Source organism: Ornithorhynchus anatinus, chromosome 17 (assembly GCF_004115215.2).
Source record: "Ornithorhynchus anatinus isolate Pmale09 chromosome 17, mOrnAna1.pri.v4, whole genome shotgun sequence".
NCBI lineage: Eukaryota > Metazoa > Chordata > Mammalia > Monotremata > Ornithorhynchidae > Ornithorhynchus > Ornithorhynchus anatinus.
The window spans coordinates 44,925,584-44,936,980 of record NC_041744.1 but is presented as its reverse complement, the minus strand read 5'-3'; positions in this window follow the sequence as shown (position 1 = coordinate 44,936,980).

Below are 11,397 nucleotides of genomic sequence, written 5' to 3'. Positions count from 1 at the left end.
ACCATCCTGTCCAAAACGATCTACCTGCAAACAAGTGTTTAATTGTTGATGTTCTGACTATACAAGGTGGACAGAAGATGCACTTTACTGTCATAATGAAGCAATCTTTCCATTAATGTGGCTTAAGAGTGAATAGTTGGGAGACAGAAGCTGAACACCAAGCAGGCTGACGAGGAGCAGTCAGAAATGAAGCTTTAATAAAATGATTACAAGATGGAGGAAAAAAAACACACGGTTCCGGGCAATTTGGAAGCATATGAGATAGGGCAGGAAAATGCACTCTTGCCTAATTGTGCAATCTCTGTTGGACAACTAGACCTCTGCATGACATACAGTTTTCTCAGTGAAGTCTTCTCCCTCCATTTTCAAATTAAGTTGTCTTCCAATTCATTAACTCTGCCCATATCTGCTCAGAAGTCTCTTCTGAACAGTGAAAATCTGACAGACTTGGGGAGAAGCTCCCTCCAAGATCCATCCCTCCTTCCTTCCTTAATTTCAACCCAAGTAGGGAGAGATTTACTTGCCTGTACAGCTGAGCAAAGTGTTAGAGTGGCTGTGAGTTTTACATAGAATATAGTATCAAGGAACTAGGCATTGCATCTCTAAGGTGCTTGTGTCGTGGGATGATTGGAACCTAAGATAAGATAGCAAATAGCACTAGAACGTATTTCCAGGTTTTATATACCGGCTTGGTGTCTTCATCAGACTCCCAACTCCTCAAACCCTCCAATATCTGCCCATCCACATCTGCATCTCTAGACTTTAAGTTCATCGCTAGACTGTAAACTCATTAAGTGAAAGGAATTCCTTCATTCAATCATATTTATTGAGCTCTTACCGTATGCAGAGCACTGGACTAAGCACTTGGAAAGGACAATTCGACAACAGATAGGGAAAATCCCTACTCAACAACGGGCTCACAGTCTAGAAATGTGTCTGCTATTTCAGTTGCATTGCACTCTCCCAGGTGTTTAGTAGAGTGCTGGCTTAGGAGAAAGAGCAGGAGCTTAAGAGTCAGAGAACGTGGGTTCTAATCCTACCTTCTCCTCTTGTCTGCTGTGTGACCTTGGGCAAGCCGCTTAACTTCTCTGGGTCTCAGTTACCTCATCTGTAAAATGGAGATTCAGACTGTGAGCCCCAGGTGGGACAAGCCAATTACCTTCTATCTAGCCCAGTGCTTAGAACAGTGCTTGGCACATAGTAAGCACTTAATGAATACCATTATTATTATTATTGTTAGGGTAAGTGAGCAAGCAGCATGGAATAATTCGCTAGATTAGAAGAATCTTTAAAGGCAGGGACTGTGCTTATCAACTCTACTGTACTCCCTCAAGGGCTTAAGACAGTAAATAGCACTTATTGAGTAAATGTCTTTGTTCCTTCTCCTTTGAAATTCTCAGCTTTCAAATAATTCCTGAGGAGTGGATAGCATTATGCAAGTGATTACTCAAGTTCCCTTTTCCAATTTATTTGCCATCTCATTCTCTTTTCCCTGACCCCTACTGATTTTCATATTGGGTGGGAGGAAATTCAGATGGGAATTCAAATTTTCTCCATCTCTGCACCCCTCTCCTTTTCCAGTAATCCCTAGCCAACATCTGCTGGGCCCTAATAATCAATCAATCAATCAGTTGCATTTACTGAGCACTTACTGTGTGCAGAGAACTGTACTGTTTGCTTGGGAGAGTACAACACAACAATATAATGGACACATTCACCGCCCACAATGAGGGGGGAGACAGACATCAATATAAATAACTACATTATGGATATGTACGTTAGTACTGTGTAGATAGGGGTGGGTGAATATCAAGTGCTTAAAGGGTGTAGATACAAGTACATAATAAGCATTTAAATCAATAAAAATAACAAATTATTATTATTATGAACTGAAATGTCATTCTACTGAGCAACAAGGAAGGCTAGAAACTGAAGAGAAGCAGCCTGGCCTAGCGGATAGAACACAGGCCTGGGCGTCAGAAGGACCTGGGTTCTAATGTCGGCTCCACCTCTTGTCCTCTGTGTGACCTTGAGCAAGTCACTTCACTTCTCTGTGCCTTAGTTCCCTCATCTGAAAAATGAGGATTAAGACTCTGAGCCCTATGTGGGACAGGGACTATGTCTGACACCATTATCTTTTATCTACCAGAGCGCATATAACAGTGCCTGGCACATAGTAAGTGCTTAACAAATGCCATTATCATTACCGTTTTACACCTAACACTTTGCCAACTTTTGTGGCTCTTAAATTTCCACTTCGATGTCACCTCATGTTTTTGAGTATTCTGAGTCACTGAGTTGGGAAAAATGAAAAAGCCCTTTCATGAGGCAGGGATGAGAATGTCACACTGATGGTTATTATTATTCAGGTCTGAGAATTATTCCATCATGTGTCCAAAGACCTCACCCATCTTCTCTAGTCGTCTCACAATGAAACTTGACACAGGGAGACCAGGGAGACACCTCAGTATTACTTTTATGGTATTGTGGGATTTGTTAAAAGCCTATTAAGTGTCAAGTGTTGTTGTAAGGATTTAGGTAGATTCAAATTTGTCAGATAGGACACAATCTCCAACCCACGTGTACCTCACAGTCAATTTCAGATACAATCCATACCTCTGTCCTACTGACTGACCTCGGCCCTTTTAACCATTGCTTTTTGAGCGTGGCTCATTCAAATACGCGCTGTGCTAAAGTATACCATATATTATCTCCCAATAACTACCACACTCATGGAAGTAGTGGCTTAACAGGTATCATTGTCTTCGACTAAATTCTTCTCTCCCCAGGGTTAAATGCTCCCAATTGCAACCTCAGCACCTCTACTCACTGAGCACTAGTGAACTCAGAAGCATCCTGAGTACTTCTCTACCTATCTTACGATCCTCAGTATTAACCTCTAACTCAAGTGTATGTCCCCTTTTTCCTCTTTCCTCTTATCTTCCAATTATTTTGGCCTCTGTCTCCCCAACTAGACTGTAAGATCCTTGAGGTCAGGGATCATGTCTACTAACTCTATTGTACTCTCCCAAAAGCTTAGTACAGGAAACTACACAAAGTTCACTTAAACACTAACAATTGGGGAGATTCTGTGAAAAAGTGACTCAGACTGGAATCATCGGGAAGGGAACAATATCTGAAAAATGAAGGCGAATCACTGTTTCAAGAAGACGGCAAAAAGGAAATCTCAGGAATGAACAGGACAGAATCGAGAATTCCCGAGACCAGGTCCAGAATAGAGACAGGAGTCTTCTAGATTCCTGTCCTGGAAAGGGATTCTTTATGAGTTACCAATTTATCCAAAAGGTAGTTAACTCTAATATGAGTATTAAAATGATCAATAAAATTGTATATATATATATGCATATAATATGATTATGCTGTTTTTTATGGTATGTTAGTCCTCCACCTTACTTCACCCACTCACCATCTTGAACATCCACTTTATCTATCATCTCTAGTCACTGCACTATCCCCGAAATCCCTCTATCTGACCACTTGTCACGAGCCTATCACTGGTGAATTGCCACCCCCTTTAAATTCAGGCCCTCAACTTATGCGCCCTTCCCTGAGGATTGTCTCCCCCTTTAAATTCAGGTGCCCAGTTCCAATAGTGAAACCCAACCACCACCGTATACAGCCGAAAACTTTATTCCATGCTTAGTATAATGCAGAAAGTGGGCTAAACACATACATGTGCTTACACACATGCACAGACACAGAACAGCAATCTATCCAAACAGTTTTCCCAAAGTTTTTTGTGAAAATGACCCCACGTTGGAGAAGTTCAAGGAGCCTGGCCACCAGCAGCTGGTTATCCTTAGGTCCTTTGGCCGTGATAGCAGTAGGTGTCTCAGTTGATGGCCTAGATGGTTTTGCCTCAGCCTACAGGACCACTTCCTTCCCCTTTTATTGGTTGTTTGGGGATGGGAGGGCCGGAAGGGGGGCTGCTTAGGATTGCCTGCTGTCTTCATGGTTAAAAGTTGTCAAAATATAGTTCCTGGTCAAATTACCCATCCCAGAATACAGTGGTCCATAAATGAAACAAACACTGAGCATGTTACAGCCTGGAAAAAAGTCCTCACATTTCAAGTGGCTTCAGTGAAAGGAAGGTGAGATGAGCCCACAGCAAGCTGCCTTTTTAGAGACTGTTTGTGATCTCGTGAGCAACAACAAGGAAGAGATCTTGTGAAGGCACTGATGGGTTCCACTTGAGGCAGGTGACTGTGGGTTTGGGGGGGGTGGATCATGGAGGGAGGTGGGGTTTTCTCTCCCTATTCTACCCGGTAGTGGGCCTGGACCAATCACTAGCTGTCATGTAGGGCCACAGCTGCCATGTCTAAGGCAGATAAAAGGCGGTCACTTTGTATTGATGTGGGGCATCTGGAAGTGGTAGGTTGGGAAGCAGGAAGGAAGCATGCTGAGAGCAGAAGACAGCAGTACTTGGAGGCAAAAAGAAGAAACATTGGCAGAACTGGCTCCTTTGACAGCAGACTGGTATTGGACCTTTGGTGGAGTGGAATGAGTGAGAGTGTGTGAATGTGTCACTCCTTTGCATGTTGGTAAAACTAAGTAAAGAACTTATCACATTAACCTTGATGATTGGAGGTGGGTTTGACTTCTACTATGTGTAACCAAGGCTCCCCTTATCCAGGAAGGTCCTGGTAGGTATGAACTGGATGGGGGCTCCAGATAGAAAGTTGTTCAGTTTATTTAGAACAGTCCAGGTTATGGATTGTAAGCCCTATGTAAGAAAGGAATGGGGCCAATCTGATAACCTTGAATCTGCCCCAGTACTTAGTATAAAATAAGGGCAAAAAAATACTATGGAAACCATAACAAGGGGTTGGGAAATTTAGCCATCATTACCTAGGCTATATCAGCAATATAGCAATTATAGGATAACTTTCAAAGCAATATTCAATTTCCTTTGGTACTATCACTGGAATCAGGTTAGAGGAAGCTAAATATGCATGTATGGTGCAAATCAGATTCCACAGAAAGCTACTTATTTACATATGATATAAATCCTTCCCCTTCATTTATTTAGTGTCATTTATTGAGTGCTTATTGTTTGCAGACTACAGTGTGTCAGTAAATAGACACACTCCCTGCCCATGAAGAGCTTGCAGTCTACAGTGGGGGAATTAGACATTAATATGAATAAAGCAATTACAGATGTGGACATGAGTGCTATGGGTCTTGGAGTGGGGAAAAGCAAACAGAGCAAGTCAGGGTGATGGAGAAGGGAGTGGAAGAAGAGGAAAGGGAGGAGATGTGCCTTCAATAAAGCTGTGAAGAAGGGGAGAGAAATTGTCTGTTGGATTTGGGGAGGGAGAACATTTCACGACAGAGGCAGGATATGGATGGAGGTCAGAGGCGTGCTAGGCAAGATTGAGGCATAGTGAGATAGTATTAGAGGAGTAAAACGTGTGGGCTGGTTTGTAGTAGGAGAGTAGCAAGATGAAGTAGGAGGGGACAAGCTGATTGAGTGATTTAAAGCCAATGGTGAGGAGTTTTTGTTTGAAATGGAGGTGGATGGGCAACCACTGGAGTTTTCTGAGGAGTGGGGAAAAATGCCCTGAACAGTTTTAAAGAAAAAATGTTTTGGGCAGCAGAGTGAAGTATGGGCTAGAGCGGGGAGAGACAGGAGAGATCAGCATGGAGGTTGATGCAGTAATCTAAGTGGGATAGGATGAATGATTGTATTAACACGGTAACAGTTTCAATTGAGAGGAAAAGGCAGATTTTAGTGATGTGAAGGTAGAACTGTCCATCTTGTCATCTATCATAGTGTTGTGGGGTGTGATGATTCTCAAAACTAATGCATAAAACTTGGCCTGAAGGAACTGCCCTGACTCTGTGCACCAAAAGGAAGATTAATTCTATTACCAAGAGGGAGGATGAAAAGGGCATTTTAATTGCAAACACTGACCAGGGACTGTTAATGAACCAAAGGCTTACAGGGTGGACTGATGGAGACAATTTGCCCTTAAAGATAGACTGTGAAAGATACAGAGTAACTCCTCAAACTGGGGTTATTATGGATGGGGCAGGGAAATGGGAGAGGTGACCTGGGTTTCAACAGGAGATGAGCAGAGGTGGGTACAGGGTTGATGTAAAAATATCTAAGAGAAGGTATCAACCTGAGTTGTTTTTCTGTCAACTTAGAAGAGTGTTGTAGAAGGGAAAATGAAATTTGTTTCATTTTCATCCAAGAAAAACTGGATTGAAGGTTGTTCCTGGACATGGGGAGTTCATATTCTAGGGTGAAGTGATATCTATAGTCACAAATAACATTAAATAATAAAAATGATCAATCTATAATTGCCATTCAGGCTTCAAGGATTTGATTATTAAGAGTATGTTTGTGAGAACGTACCTGATCCAACAGAAACAGATCTAACAACTACTTCCACAGTGGGCCCATTTTAAGGTTTTTGTACGTGTATATGTTACCCACAGTGAATGACACTGTTTTTTTTTTCTTTTTTGATCTTGACACCATCTTCTTGAAATCTCTGCTTTGGTACAGACAGCACATTTCTGTTGTACTGTGCACCAGGCTAACCCAGATCCATCCTGTGACTCCCCAGTGTGCACAGTTATGCCGCATTAAGAGAAATATCGCATCACTGTAACTTTCAGGAGTTTCTTCTTTCCTGCATCATCGTATCTTTGAAATGTTGCTTCTTTCCACTTGACATACCATTAACCAATCATAATTTAAGCTTGTGTTACTAAGAGCATGTAGACCAATAGTCATCTGCAGTCTTTTCTTCCTTCTGCCACCAGTCCTCAGTCACAGATAGAGAATACCCCATCCCCGACATCAGATAATCTGTGTAGTATCTCTCTCCTCTTTCACCCATCCAATGCTTCTAGGTCATCTTCTCTCGTGAGCAAATTGTTAGTTTCATTTCACTGATTTCTGAGATACAGTATCTCAGGATACTGCATTTTTCAGCAAAAGCTTTCTTTCCTTGGAGACCCATGCATACCTTATCTTTATTCAGAGACGTAGGTTGTAAATCAGAGGACCTGCAGAGATGATAGACAATAAAATCTCAGGCACTTTAAAAAAGATTTAGCATAGCAATATACAGATGAGAAAAAATGATCTCTCAAGTCCAGGATTCTGCAGCGTGAGGGTAACATGTTGCATTGAGGAACACTGGAAAGCTTGTCTATTGTGTTTATCATATTAATGCTAAACTCAGGAAGACTTTACTTACTGGCCAATCTGATAGCTGATCAGATTATTATCATTGGAATTTATTTACATGAAATATCTTACACCTCCAATTTTATATGTATTAAGGGACAGGAAAGATTCAGGTTCTTTAGGTGTGTCACAGTGTACCATGTCTACTTTTCTTCTGTATTTGCCATGGAGAAACCATGACTAGACACACGTAGGAATATAGGCAGTTAGAGTTTTTTATACATATACGAATGGAGTATGTTCAGACTAATTTGGCCACTTCGCATCAAGGCAGGGATTATAAACCGATTTCCTGGAGAGATTATGGACCTTTTTTCTCTAATGTAAACAAAATACCCATTTTCTGGATCATATGTGGAAGACGTTTGATCAGAATCAATTCATGGATCAGTCAATGGTGTTTATTGAATGTTTAGGCTGTGCAGAGAACTGAATAAAAACTTGGGAGAATAAAATATAAAAGAGTTGGTAGACATATTTCCTGTCCACAAGAAGCATACAGTCTAGAAGGGAAGAAAGGTATTACTATAAATAAATTGCACATATTTGTACACAAGTGCTGTGGGGCTGAAGGTGGGGTGAATATCAAGTGTACAGATCCAAGCGAGAAACACCGTGGCCTAATGGAAAAATCATGAGCCTGGAAGTCAGAGGATCTGGGTTTCAATCCCAGCTCTGCCAGTTGTTTATGTAACTTTGGGCAAATTACTGAACATCTCCGTACCTCAATTTCTTCAATTGTAAAATGGGGAATAAATGCGTCAATCCTATTTAATCTGTGAGACTTTTGTGGGATATGAGACTCATGCGAGCCTCCTGTGTCTGTCCTAATTAACCTGCACTTACCCCGGGGCTTAGAACAGCATTTGATACATAGTAAGTGCTTAGCAAGTACCTTAAAAAAACGGGGGCATAGGTGATACCAGAAGGGAGAGGGAGTAGGAAAAAAAGGGCTTAATCAGGGAAGGCTACTTGGAGGAAAATGATTTTAATAATTGAAAGTGGAGTGAGTGGTGGTCCATAATATAAGAAGGCCAAGGCAGTTCCAGGCCAGATGGAGGGCTTGGACAAGAGGTCTGCAGCAAGATATATGAGATCATGGTACAATGGGTAGGTTGCTTTTGGAGGAGTGAATGAAGTGAATGGGCTGGGGAGGAGTAGGAAACAGTGAGGTAAGAGGTGGAGAGCTGTTTGATTCAGAGATGGATGGGCAATCACTGGGAAGTGGAGAGAGATTGAATTTTTTTTTTTTTTAGAAAAATGACCTGGTAGCAGAGTAAGGACTGAAGAGAGAAGAGACTAGAAGCAAGGAAGTCAGTACAGAGGCTGATGCAGTAGTCAAGGTGGGATAAGATAAATGCTTGGATCAGGAAAGGGAGGGTTTTTGCAATGTTGTTTAAGGTAGAAATGACAAAATTTGGTGAGATTGACTACATTGGTTGAGAGATGGATTTAGAATAATACCAAGGTTATGAGCTTGTAGGGGAGAAGAGTCGTGTTTTCTATAGTGACGGGAAAGACAAGGGGAGGACAGAATTTGGCTGAAAGAAGAGGAGTTCTGTTGTGGACACCTTAGGTTTCAGTTGTCTGCAGAAAATGCAAATACAGATGTCCTGAAGACAGGAGGAAATGTGAGATTTCCCTGAAGGAGAGAGGTCAGGGTGGGAGGGGTAGATCTGGGAGTTATCCATGTAGGAGATTAGAATTGAAACCATGGGAGTGAATGAGTTCTCCAAGGGAGGGGGTATAGATGGAGAAGAGAAGGGAACCTGGAACAGGGCCTTGAGGGACTCCTGTAGTTAGAGGGTGGGAGGCAGTAGAGGAGTCTATAAAAGAAACTGAGAGCAAGCGGTCAGAGAGATAGGAGGAAAACCAGGAGAGGACAATGTCAGGGAAGCCAAGCTGGGAGAATATTTCCAACACTGGTCCACAGTGTTGAAGGCAGTGGAGAGGTCAAGGAGAGTTAAAATGGAATAGAGGCCGCTGGAATTAGCAAGAGGTAGGCCATTTGTGAACTGAGAGGACAGCTTCTGTGGAGCGAAGGGGGCAGAAGCCATATTGGGCAGGGGAAGGTCACAAAGAAAACTGTAGGTGAGGAAGTGGAGGCCATGGGTGTAGACTACTCACTCTAGGAGTTTGGGGAGGAATGGGATGAGGGAGATAGGTGGAGGAGCTGAGGGATAGAGGAAGGTTTTTTTAGGCTGGGAGACCTGAGGATGTTTGAAAGCAGTAGGGAAGAAGTCATTGGAAGCTGAGTGATTGCAAACGGTGGTCAGGAAGGAGGCAATTGTTTCAATAAGCTGAGAAGGGATGGGAAGAGGGGGGTCAATTCTGAGAGGAGAAGGGAGATCTCTTGACACTGCTGGGAAAGTCAAAGAAGGGGCAGGAGGAGGGAGGGCCTCCAGAGGAGCAGGGGAGGTTTTAAGTAGTTGATGCCTGATATTTTCAATTTTATCAATGAATGACAAGTTCATTAGGGACAAGAGATTAGGTGGGGAGCAGGGGGTGGTCTGAGGAAAGTAGGCAAACCTCTGAAACAGCTGACACTTTTATTGGGCTAAAGATCCCAACTGTTTGCCTAATTCTCAGGAAATTTGGACCGAAAACTCTTTGGAAGAGCTCGTTTCTTGTACCTATACAGTACGGGTCCAAGTATCTAGATCAGAGGTCTGCATACAGGAATTGCCTATGAATGATGATCGTGAAATGTGAAATCCTAGGTTAATCCTTTTGACTGCTCATACAGTGATAATCTGAGGGAGAAATCTGAAATCTTATTTTTGGGGAGAATGCTTCTAGAATTTAGGATGGACAAATTCAATAGTCTTACTTGTGAGACAACTCTGAACCATCTATCCAAGTCCACTTCCGACGATTGGTGTCAAAGGATAAGCCGATCCAACATATCCGTTTTTTTCCACATTTATTCATTATCACTTGATTCACAAAATCCTGCCCAGATAGAATCCAAACTGTCAGAAACTGAGTGTTAAACCTGGCTTGGGGAAAGGGGGAGGGGGAAAGGAAAGAGGAAAAGAGACAACTCTGTTTCCCAGTGTCTACTCTCCTTCGTTTCCAAATACCACTGGTCCAATATGTCAGCTGTATAGCTACTTTCCTGCCAGCAGCCTCAGCAACCCAAATTTCATGAGCAATTCACTGGAGCCGAGTCAAGGTGTAACCTATTGGGATTGTGAAAAGATGCAGGATGGATTTAAAATCCAGATAGGTGAGGATTTTCCCCCAAGGGGAACTTCTTTCTCACACACACACATAAACACACACATACACCCAATTGGGGTGCCTCGGAAGGAGCCATATATAATGTTCCTTCCTTGGAAGCCCCTAAGCCCAGTGGGAGACCTCTTTAGAGACACTTCATATTTTCCGCCTTGATGACCCCTGCGGGGCCTTTAGAATCTGAACACACCATTTCTAGCATGTGCTAGGTCCTCTAGCCATCACAGAGATATCCGTTCTTAGCCAGACCAATAAGTAGAGGGACAGTGAGCTGTTAAAAACAACAAAGAGAAGCAGCATGGTCTACTGGAAAGAACATGAGCCTGGGAATCAGAGGACCTGGGTTCTAATTCTGGCTTCCCAACTTGTCTGCTGTGTGACCCAGGGCAAATCACCTAACTTCATTGTGCCTTGGTTTCCTCATCCTTAAAATGGGGATGTGAAACTGTGAGTCCCATAGGGGACAAGGACTGTGTCTAAACTGTTTAGCTTATATCTTCCCAGACTCTAAGTACAGAGCATGACACATAGTATTTAACAAATACCATTAAAAAATTGTATTTTGTGAAAAATAGTTAAATATACAGCTGCTATCTGACATAAGGGACATTGTATTTCCGTGAAATGTAAAGAGACTCTTCCTTACCAGCTCCTTGTTCTCCAATACTGAAAAGTTAGAACTTTGAGAGCCACAGTGGTTTTTGCAGTCTGTCCAAGCTTTCATGTTAAGCATAAGCCTGTAACATTTCTCTCCATGCTGATGCCAGGAATCTGGACATGGTTGACATTTGGGTTCTAAGGAAAGAACAGAAAGTGGTCCAATAATCTCCCTCATCCTCATAAAATAGGAGTAATATTAGCTTTCTCTTAGAGTAGAAAACCATCAGTAAAATCAGCAGTAGTCAGTGTCACAGTATTCGGTTAATTTTTGC